We start from the raw sequence: 12,255 nt of genomic DNA on the forward strand, positions 1-12,255 counted from the left end.
GCTTTGATCCTCCCGCCTCAGCCTCTGGGATAACTTGAACCACAGGTGCACACCACCACACTCGGCTAATTTTTAAACATATTTTGTAGAGCTGGGGTCTTGCTGTGCTGCCCAGTGTGGTCTCAAACTCCTGGGCTCAAGTGATTCTCCTGCCTCAGCCTCCCAAAGCACTGGGTTTACAGGTGTGAGCCACTGTGCCCAGCCTAGGTCCATTCTTATGTTGTATCACATGTAGTGTGACTTTTGCTTTGTATTTTTGGATTTCTGTCTCACCCTCTATTTACCATTTGGCTCTGTGGTTTGTGTCTCTTTGACATTGTCTTACCACCTGGTTTTGTTTACTCGTATGTGATGATAGGGAGCTGGGAGAGTCTCCATGTTTATTGTTTGGTCTTTCAGCTTTTTTGTTGCTTGTGTCTTTCCTCCAACCGGTAAGACAGGAACATTTAAATACATTCTTTCTTGGGGCTTTGATGGGGAGGGTCTCGTTCTGTTGCCCATGCTTGAGTGCAGTGCCATGATCATATAGCTTACTGCAGCCTCGAACTCCCAGGCTCAGGCGATCCTCACAATCTTAGCCTCCCAATGTGCTGAGATTATAGGCATGAACCACAGTCTTCAATGCATTTCTGATAGTCTAGTTGGGATGTGATATTTGGGTTCAGCTCTAAAAAACTGAGACCTTTACAGTAAGAGTTTAATGACAGGAAAAACAGAAGAGAGTACTCGAGAAACAGTGGCCTTGATCAATAGGCCCAGCCATTGCAGACATCTAATGATTTCTGAAAACACCTCAAAAAGCTGATTATAAATGTTCCTACAAAGTCAGGGATGCAATCAGAGGATGAACTTTGCCAAAGCAAAGCTCCTTTAAGAGAAAAAAATAATAGGATATGTACTCACACCCACACACACACACACACACACACACACACACGAGTATGACAAAAAGCAAACTGCAATGAGAAATTCATTTATACTTTTAGGTTCCTATACGCACATTAAAAAAAAAAAAAAAAGCAAAGAAAAACTCCACTGTAAATAACCCTGCCACATTCTAAATAAAGGTTTTGAATGGCTAGGGAGTCTGACTTGCTTCTAAAAGTTACAAGATTTGGTCATTTTTAATAGCATGTTTGGTCTTTCATCAAATTACTGTTCCTCAGAGTATTTGCTAAAGGCATAAAGGGGTTATTCTCAGTGGCCAAGATACACAGTAGCAGAGGACATGACCAGAACTGCTCAGGAGAAAGTCACCAAGATGGGGGCTGGAATGGAAGAACCGCAACAGAGAAACACATATCTATTTGGCAAAAAGACTTATAAAGTTACAAGGGGCGTCAGGGAAGTCACCGCACAGAGCTAAGTAAATTCTAGATCCCACCTCTGGAGCCTCTGTCATATTGTCCACCAGCTCAGTTTCCAGGAGTACAGGGAATTGTTACTAAATTATTCAGCATTAACACAATTAGTTCAAGCAACTGGAGGGTACAAGCGTTTTGTCTTCTTTTAGTTCCCATCTATGTGTACAGGATTTTATTTTTCATTCCACTCTTCTTTTTGCTGTTCTGGTGATTCTCACTTTAAGAAGAACCTAGAAAATTGTTCAGTTTTGGCTAAAGATTCCAGTGAACTCTCTAACTTTATGCTACAGCTCTGGCATGGTTAAAAGCTCTGCCCAGCTCAGGCAAAATCAGAATCATTACACTCTGGTCACCTAGTCAGTGAGAATTTACTTCTGTCCAAAAGTCTTAATTTTCTTATCTGCAAAATTGAAAATAATAACATGTAAATATATTTAAAGCACGTAGCAAGATGTCTGACATTTTCAATAAAACCGTTTTTCTCTTCTTGCTACTCCTTCTCCATCATTTTTTCTTATTCATCAGCATAATCATTTTTAATACATTTTTAAAATGAGAAAGCAAAACATCAAGATACTAGGCTAACCCCCGTATTAGGAGAACAACCCTCAAATTGCGGTGTACTTGGTAGCAGCCCTGCCCGGGCCCAGGCTATGCCACTGTCCTCTCCTCTGATTCCCATAAAATAAATAAAACAGAGCCAGCCCAAGCATAATCTTCAAGGACATTTTTCTTTTCTTGAGGGATTTATGTGCACCTCGGTCCTTGACTAACAAAGCTTATAGAGGTGCAAAAAACATGTGTGGTGGCTTTGTAATTAGAGAAACATCTCATTGTTCTGCTCAAATCTTACTAAACCTTTCACATTCTCATTATGAGACTGTACCTTTGTTTCCTTCCGTGATCTCACTGTTCTCATCTGCAAATTGGGGTCACAGCCCAGCATACTGGGCACCTACCATATAAGGTTCAAATGAGATTGTGTGTTGCCATGGTGACAGGAACAAATTCTGTGATCACTACACTCAGGTTTGACTCCGGGCTTCATCATGTAATCACTGTTTGTCTCCCCTGCATCTTCTAGTGGAAATGACCATTCCCTTCGGTGACTTTCTCCCGATCTGGTAATGTGTATAATGTTACCTTTATCAGGGGATTGCTGTGAAGATTGAACAGGCAAACTTTGACAAATCGTCAGCTATTTAGTAAACACTCAATAGATACTATCACTTTATTCAGGTTACTTAAAATCTCTTTTTCTCTTGGGGGCGGGCGCAGTGGCTCATGCCTGTAATTCCAGCATTTTGGGAGGCCAAAGTGAGCGAGTCACCTGAGGTCGGGAGTTCGAGACCAGCCTGACCAACATGGAGAAATGCCATCTTTACTAAAAATTAAAAAAAAAAAAAAAAAAATAGCCGGCCGTGGTGGCCTAAGCCTGTAATCCCAGCTACTCAAGAGGCTGAGGCAGGAGAAGTGCTTGAACGCGGGAGGCGGAGGTTTCGGTGAGCCAAGATGGTGCCATTGCAGTCCAGCCTGGGCAACAAGAGTGAAACTCCATTTCAAAAAAAAAAAAGAAAAAAAGAAAGAAAGAAAAAGAAAAAATCTCTTTTTCTCCCCCATTTTCATGTCCCCAGATAATGTCATCAGTTTCCTAATCTCAACCATATATTCACAGAAAAAAAATGTCTGCAACCCAGTTGAGTTTTTCTTAGGATTAGGGAGAAACAGAAGTATGTATGTAGGGTTTTATTCCCTGCTGTTTCCCAATATTCCTCAGCCCTTCTGATCAGGCTCATTTGCATTCTGCTACTGCCTTCCATGGAAGCCCAGTGACATTTGATACTCTGTAGATTTCAGAACACATCTGCCGCGTTGTGGTAAATAGATACAGAGAAAAGGAAGTAGTCCACGGAACTGAGCAGACAACAGTTAACAGTTCTCACTGAGGAATTGAGTTGGTGGTAGGAGCATGGGTGCACACGCAGGCTGTTGCTTTTCACCATCACCTGCAGTGTGGAAGGAGTCCCATCAACCCACTAAGTTCATCACCTACCACGTGGGGTTCAAATAAAATCAACAGCTGTTTCCTTCCAAAACCTCAGCTAGGGCTTTTCCAAATGCTAGCCCCTTGACCCTCTTTTAAAATTGGGTGGTATTCAAAAGCGACGGGTACAGAGAGCAAAAAAGCATGATTTGACATACAGGGGTTGATTGATGATTGGCTGATTTCCTAAAAACTAAATGTGTATTTCATTTTTAAAGGCTTTAATGTGCACAAGAATTACCTGGGGGTAGTGTTAAAACACAGATTCTGATTCAATACATCCGGGTGTACAGGTGTTGAATGAAATTCTGTATTTCTAACTAGCTCCCATGTGTTGCTGCTGGTGGTCTGCAGACTTCACTTTGAGTAATAAAAGTGTAGTGTATTATATTTCTCCTCTAGGATATAACATCTAAAGGGATTCCTAAACGTATTAAAATCTGAGGTGAGAGAGCCAGTGCTGATGAGAAAACATGCTCATATCTTAACTGAGTATTCTGATTTATGTGCACAAGGCTGCCTATTGAAATACTGTGTAATAAAATATTCAAACACTTAGCGACAGAAACATGGATGACCAAATTAGGCCAAGGTGTGTATGTGCATGCAAGAAGGTGAATTAAATTAATTACAATGGAAATGATATGTACAGATGGAAAATACTGAACTATTTTTACCATACCACTGTCTAGAAAACATTCTTAGCCAGGCCAAAAGAAATTCTGTAAAAGCTGTAACACTTTCATCTTTCTTAAATAACATGGTTCCATAAATAACTTTTCTAGGTCATTCCTATCTGTTGAAAAAATTACAAGCAACCTGTAGGCTGATTATATTACTTGAAGACTCATGAGGTAGTTTCCCATTTAAAAAATCAAATATAAAACCTTTCATCTGGTTAATATCTGGTCTATTCCATAGTTATGGAACTTGTTTACTGTGCATTCAGCAATGCAGAAAGACTGTAGCTGTTCTTTCTCTCTTCATAGCTTCGTAAAAATGATTAAATAAGCCTAGTGCTTTATTAATTGATGAGATCGGCCATACAAGTGTTTAGCAGAGGTGTAGTTTTTAAAGCGAGATTCTATTTACCAAATTTGTTTTACATTAAGTAATGGTCCCCAAGAATTTGCTGTGAATGGATGGCATTGATGTTAATTGAGAAATATATTATTTTTTCTCATTTTATTAAGTTTTACATTTTAATAAAAGCATATTAAGAAAACAAATGCAGAAAATTATTTTTTTTAAACTCATACTCCAACCACATATATTGGGGGGGGAAAGATTGAATATGCAAATATATTTCCTTACAGGTTCTCCTGTATTGCTTTGTGGTATAGTTACTAAACTGAGTCAATGTCAGAAATTAACTCCTCAATTTTTTTAAGGTGGGTTACCTGGATATCATGTACTCATTAGGTATAATCACACCTTTAGGATTTTTTTTTATGATTCTATGTTGTTTTTAACTGGGGAAATCTTCACATCAAAACAGTGAATAGTGGTTATAGACATGATTTGCATTCTCTTTAAATTAACTACTTAAATCAAAAGCATTGGCAATGTATATGCATTTATGGGGGTGAAGGTAATTGAAAGAATAACAGTAGAATACCTAAAAGTATTGAATATGGGTGAGCAGGATAATGGGTACTAATGGCTCATTTTTTTTTGTAAAAGTTTGAATACATACATCTGTATTCATGGTTTGAAGTTAGTTACAAAAATGTTTACATCTATTTTTTCATGTTCACACACATATTTTAACAGATATATGCCAGGCACTCTGACTGTATCACACATATATTTTAATAATTCTATTCTACACACTTTTTATTATCTTGCCTCTGGTATTTATTAAGTTGCAACCACATTCTCGTGTTATAAATCTTACTTTTCTTAATGACTTTATGCTATTCTGTCATGTGAATATGCAATGAGTCACTTTCCAGTCATGCAGCATTTACATCTGCGCAATGCTTCCCTGTGAATTTCAGCTTCATACTTGTAATAGGAATCAATACTTTGAGTTTTTTTTGTACTGACTATCTTGTTGCAATCTATTTAAAAAACAGAATTATATAATCTGATTGTGTCATCCATAAACATATGACTGCTATTATTTTGCTTCAAGTGGGAAAACTATCTGCCTTCATGAGATGACTCTCAAATAGCCGACAAAATATGCAAGACTCTTCTTAAGAGAAAGCTGGCTGAATTTACTTCTCAGTGCATCTACAAACATAAGCATCGATTATCCACTCTCTCTCACCTGGTCCCTTGATAAGGAATGAGATGAACAGGGTGAGAGTCTGGAGCTACAGGGAAAAAAAAGAAAAGGATTAAGAGATGATTTGGGATTTTGCTCATGCACAAACTCGGCTAAGAAATCCTCCATGTGCATGTGTGTGCATATGTGTAGGTAAGCGTGTGTGTGTTTAGGGTTTCTGCTAATTTAAATGACTAATATTATTCTCTTTATTTATATTAGCAGCCAAAGATTTCCAACAGCTCTGGGATACCCCTATTTCTAAGTCGGGATATTGAACAAGAGGGAGCCAACTCTTGTTGTTTGACCAGGGTGAGACACGCGATGCTTACTTGCATTCCTGCCAAATTATTGGTGCAGAAGGCTCTGTCTGAGTAGGTAGAAGCTTCATGGAAATGACAATGAATTGTTCCCACAAGGCCGAAGATACAATTAAGCTGTGACTGCGTAGTCCAGCGCTCTTAACATGCAAACGGCCAGCAAAAAATAATGGCATGTCAAGTGCAATTTTCTCACCAGTCGCAGACACCATAAACTGTAATATAGTGTAATTATTTGGCATCCCGTGTCCTTCATACTAAGCACCACCCAAACGATTTTCAAGTTACAGTGAAGAGGGAAGGTTAGAAGGTCAAATTTAAAGAGAGAAAATGAGTCAGTGCCTTGGAGGAAGAGAATTATAAATAGACGTGGCATTACCAGCAAGAGAGTTACATCCAAATAAGGAACAGCTCAGAAGCCCAGGTAGGAGGAAAAAAGGGAGGAAAGAGAACAGAGAAGTTTATGTAAGAGAGAGGATTTAGTATAGATGAGCTATGACCACCTGCAGAGCAGACTGGGTTTTTTTTCCCCAAAATAAAGCAATATAATGAATTGAGGATCACAGGACTTGCAGAACAAGGACTAAAGCAACCTGAGCCAAAAATCGATGCTACATACACACCCCAACCCCCCCACACACACAGAGAGAGAAAAGCTGAGCATCTCTAATCCGAAAATCTGAAATCTAAAAAGCTCCAACATCTGAAAGTTTTTGAGCACTGACATGACACCACAAGTAGAAAATTCCACACCTGACTTCACATGATGAGTCACAGTCAAAGCTTTGTTACATAAAAATGTTTTTTTAAAAATCATAGAAAATTTCCCTCAGGCTATGTGTGTAAGGCAAATAGGAAACATAAATGAATTTCATGTTTAGACTTGGCTCCGTTCTCCAAGATATCTCAATATATGTGCAAATATTCCACAATCTGGACATATCTCGAATCTGAAATACTTCTGGTCCCAAGCATTCTGGAAAAAAAGATATTCAATGAGCATGTGGAGCGTGTTTGTGTGTGTGTGTGTGTGTGTGTGTGTGTGTGTGTATTCTTGTTCCATAGGGGTTTGTATCTTAAATATATAATATCTTAATCCCATACACTCAGAAGTGAGGAAATTGCACCCAACAGAAGTGATTTTTTTCCCAGTTACTTTGTAGTAGAACTAAAAGAGAAAGAAGCCAGATCTCCAAGAGATCCTTGCTTATCTTTCTAACTTGACACAAGAGACTTTAAGCCTAGTTCTCTGTGTTTCAGCGCAACAGACTGAATGTTTATGACCTTGGTATGTTGAGTTTTAATCTTCAATTTGATGGTATTAAGAGGTGAGTCTGTTGAAAGGTAATTTGGTCATGAGGGTGGAACCCTCATGAAGGGAACTAGAGCCCTTCTGAAAGAAGCCCCAGAAAGCTTCCTTGCCCTCTTTCTACCAGTGTGAGAATACAAGAAGATTGCAGTCTACAACCTGGAAAAGAGCCCTTACCAGAACCAACCATGCTGGCACCCTGATCTTAAAGACTACCAACCTCCAGAATTGAGGGTAATAAATTTCTGTTGTTTATGAGCCACCCAGTCTATGTTAACTTGCTATACAGCCGGAACTAAGACACACTCAGTTACCCAGACCCTCTCTCAGCTCTGTAAATAGCCTTGAACGTGCTATTTCCTCTATCAAAAATGCTTTTTCTCTTTATCCCTGAACCCTGGTTCAACAACAGGTTAATGCATATCAGCTTCCAGGTTATTTCCTTTGGGAAGATTCCATCCTCCCATAGAATACGGCAGCTTCCTCTGTATATGCTTCAAGAGAACCACATTCCTTCATTTCAGAGCACTTGTTTCAGTTTTCTTGTGATGTTTCTTCATTTGATTTTCTGTTTTAATGTCCGTCTCCTTCTAGGAGCTCACTGGTTCCATGCAGAAGGCATAGATAGACCTGTGTTTGCTCAGAGCTGAGAACCCACTGGCAACGAAATACTCTGCAGATAGTAGGTGCTCAATAAATATTTGTGGCATGGTTGTATCAATCACCATCCTGACTTCCAGCCAAGGGTTCTCACAATAACATCAAGCTGTCTACCATAAAGAGTATCTGCACATGTTACCACAGGACGGTATTTTTGTGTTGTGTGTCAGATACATCAAAAACCACCACAGGTTTTCTCTTTCCTAAGACCAGAACAAATAAGCAGATTTGGGTTAAGTGTCTCATGAGCCACTTTTTTCTCTCTCACAGTTTCCAAAGAAAGTCAACACTGAGGTACATGGAGATGTGAATGCTCAAAGTTTATGTGTTTATGAACAGACTATGCCCTGCTTTGGTCCACAGAGAACTGGAGGCAGGAATGGAATCTGTTTGGCTGGTATTTGCTTTTCAGAAATCCAGACAAAAGCTTTCTGCTCCAGTTTGTACCGTAAGCCCAAACACAAAAGTCTGAAGACAGTTGGAAGACAACATGTTGCTTTATGGCATTGGTAGGAAAGACAGTCTCCACTGAGGTAATGCTGCAGCTTTTTGAAAGACAGTTGTTTAAACAAGTTAACTTTTTCTTCACGCCTACTACCTCAAAGAAAGACTTTCAATATCAATACATAGAAAATATTTTTTAACTACCCAGATGGTCTATAAAATATCCATGTGAAAGAGAGAATATGAAAGCTCCTTTATTGAAAAATATCATTGAGCTTATATGACTATTATAAATTCTTCCATTATGTACGTAAATTATTCATTTATTTTTTTCACGTAAAGTATTTACTGAGCAGTTCCTATATACAGGCAGGGTTCTAGGTTGTGGGAATACAGAGTAAAGACCAAAGGACTCAAAAATCCTTTTCTTTGTGGAACTTGCATCCTAGAAGAGACAAATAATAAACATAATAAGGTATAGAGTATGTTAGATAATGATTGTCAGGAGGAAAAAAAAATCAAGCATAGACAAAGGGTATGAAATATTAAAGGAAGAACAATTACATTTTAGAAGAACTGATAGGGAAAGCCTCTCTAAGAATATGACTTTCAGGCCAGGCATGGTGATTCACACCTGTAATCTCAGCATTTTGGGAAGCCAAGGCCGGAGGACTGCTTGAACCCAGGAGTTCAAGATCAGTCTGGGAAACACAGGAGATCCCATCTCTACAACAGATTTAAACAAAAATATCCAAGCATGGTGGTGCATGACTGTAGTCCCAGCTATTAAAGAGGGACTATTCACTTGTGCCTGGGAGGTCGAGGCTGCAGTGAGCTGTGATCGCATCACTGGACTCCAACCTGAGTGACAGAGCAAGACCCTATCTCAAAAAGAAACCAATATATATGGCCACTGATTTCATTCCATTTCAACAGAAAATATAAAAGCTTATGTTGCTTCTGACCAAGGGAAGCATCTTACTCTCAGTCATCTTACTCTCTCCCCCAAGACTTTGCATAAACTCCTGTATCTTGCTGGGGCACTGCACTTCCCATCCCACACCCCCGGGTCAGTGACTCTTCAAGACAAACAGAAACATCACCTCCACACTATACAACATGTCCCTGTGCAGGGACTCCCAGAGTCTTGTTATTCACCTAGTGAGGTAATTGTTAATTTATCTGCCACTCCAACTACAAACACATACACATACACATACAATTAAGAATGCAATTACAACTACAATTACTATATAGCAGGCACTATGCTTCTATTATTTTCTTTACTCTTAAAAGTTCTTATTTATCTTATTTGCATAATTCTTGAAAACTTCAGTAATCTTCTCAGGGTTAACACCCAGAAAGTGGCCAAGCCCATATTCAAACCTCAAGAGAGTACATCTCTGATGCTAAGGAGCTTTCTCAGCATCCAGCTGCCTACCAATATACTAAAAACAGATGATGGATGCTGTAAGGTTACATGTGAGGCTCTGAAGAACCTATCACTCAAAAACTAACTCTGCCCTTGAGCTTGAACTCAACCTGCTAGGTCAGAGGCCTCACCATGGTGACTCGCAGGAGCGCCTTTCAAAGAGCAGGTGTGCTCATAAGTAAGTAATGCTTCTCAGCCGGTTCCTGGGGAGAAGCTGGGAGGTGAAGTGGTTTAAAGAGTCGGATGTGGAAGAGTGTGCACAGAGATAAAACACTGTAAAGCACCGGTGGGCATCCCGATACAGATCATCTTCGCACTCAGCTTGACTCATAATCTGAAGCCGTCACCTGAAATGTATTTTTGGCTACGCTACATCCCAAGATCCTCCAAGGCTATGCTGTCAAAATTCAGGAGCATTTTTATTTAAAGGGAAATAGGTATGATGGGAAATGTTTGCAGAAAAGTTTTCCAGAAAATAAACTCTGATTTAACAATTATTTGGAAATTGGTCATGGGAGGAAGCTGTGAAAAGCCTAGATAAAAACCATCACTAAGACTTAAAAGCATTTTGGCTATTTCAAAATCCTAGGGTTCACTGGCAACATTTCTGTCATTCAGAGAAGCATGAACATCTCACGTGTCAATAAGTCACAAGAAGACGCTGAATGCCTGGCTGTTTACCTCTACCTCTATTACTTCATGTAAGGAATAGAGGTGAAATCAGTTATCAGATTCTGAGTCCAAAGCAACCCCACGTTAGTTACTTTTTCTACCCAGATAAAAATGAAATGTTCTCCTGGGCATAGCATGTTTTGTTATTTACATTATGCAAGACACAGTCACAGTGATATACCTTCATAAAGAGGTAACTAAGAAAAGCAAGGAAAAAGCGTCCATTATGTAAATACGCATGTATTACCAGAATTTCATATGGTATGAGAATGTCTTGCCTTAGGGCTGATTACAGAAGTTCTGAATATCCAGAAGTAGGCATTTAAAGACTTGACATTCCATACTCCATAACTCGTCAGTGTAAATTACAGTTTAAACTCCGGTTAGCTGGTTCCTAATATGTAATAAGGTACAGTGGGTGACATAATGGCCATTGGAATTTCCAATAGGATTCAAACTCAGGTAGATAATTTACCATTCTGTGATATTGGTTTGGTTTATTAATCCATCTAAAACCCACTTTTGTACCTACAAAAAAGGTAAGATAATGCTGGTAAAGAAGCCCACATCCAAAACCCATGGGGCCAGAAGTATTTTGGAATTCAAAACTGTTCACACTTCAGGAACACTAAGGTATATAAACTATATGGTAAGTAACAGCCTCAGCAGGGTCTGGGGCAGCACCCTGTAATCAATCACATTAACATTTTTGCAGCAAAATATATGAAGTCACAATTACGTATTACGACTCTAATAGCCTTAAGTCGGTTCTGCTCCCTGAGCTTGTTGTATCAAGGATATAAAAAAATCTTTCAGATTTTATATTTTGAACTTATGACAAAGGGAGTGCAGACTTGTTTTATACATATATATTTGTATCCATGCATGCAAATGAACATACATATGCATATACTGCAGGGGGGCTATTGTTAGAATCAATAAGGTTGGTGCCCACAAAGTGCTTTTATAATAGTGTTCAACAGATAATAAACACTCAGTATTGGCCAAAATATAAGTTCCTTAAAGGCAGAGATCACTGTTTTGTTCATTGATACGCCTCCCATGCCTAATAGAGCATCTGGCACATAGGAAAGGTCAATAAATATCCATGTAATGGTTCATGGTATCTCCTCATGCAGGCTTTCTTTATCCAAGTAGAATCATATGAAATGAGAAACATAATCCTTGGAGAGGATCAATTTGTTTTGCAAGACAATAGGGTAAAAGCATTAATGCAATCAGAAGTTCCCAGTGAAACTCAAAGAGTTAACTCAAGTCCTGAAGATCAATATTTAATTCCCCTCCTATTTTTCTTTTAAATCATTGCATTTGGGAAGTGAATAACATTGGCCTGATTCACTTCTAAACTGACTTATCAAGAAAATCAGTCACTGGCAGGCTCCTAATTGGAATTATACCTACATGAAGATGCGCATCAAAATTAAAAGGAGCTTATGAACGGTGCTGAGGAATAAACACGTGTAGTCTCCAATAACCCACAGCATGATTTTGGAAAGCAGGCAGCCTATGTCTACCAAAGAACATTTGTCTGACCTGCCAACAGGAGCAAAACAAATGTAAGTCCAGTCTAACACACACACACACATACTCCACTAAACTAAAATTTTGATGTTGTACATCTGATTTCATCTGACAATGAATGAACTAGTTTTCTACTGCAAAGTTTTTCAAGTAGTACAATGCACAGTTAAGCATCTACTTTAAGAACTTCCTTTTC

At 38.9% G+C, this 12,255-nt stretch overlaps 1 protein-coding gene across 1 annotated transcript in view; it reads right to left on the reverse strand.

The window, feature by feature from the left end:
- CDH8 (cadherin 8) overlaps window positions 1–12,255 on the reverse strand; it is a 382,964-nt gene that overhangs the window by 354,017 nt on the left and 16,692 nt on the right. The window lies entirely within an intron of this gene.

This window comes from Piliocolobus tephrosceles, chromosome 17, assembly GCF_002776525.5.
Source record: "Piliocolobus tephrosceles isolate RC106 chromosome 17, ASM277652v3, whole genome shotgun sequence".
Classification (NCBI taxonomy): domain Eukaryota; kingdom Metazoa; phylum Chordata; class Mammalia; order Primates; family Cercopithecidae; genus Piliocolobus; species Piliocolobus tephrosceles.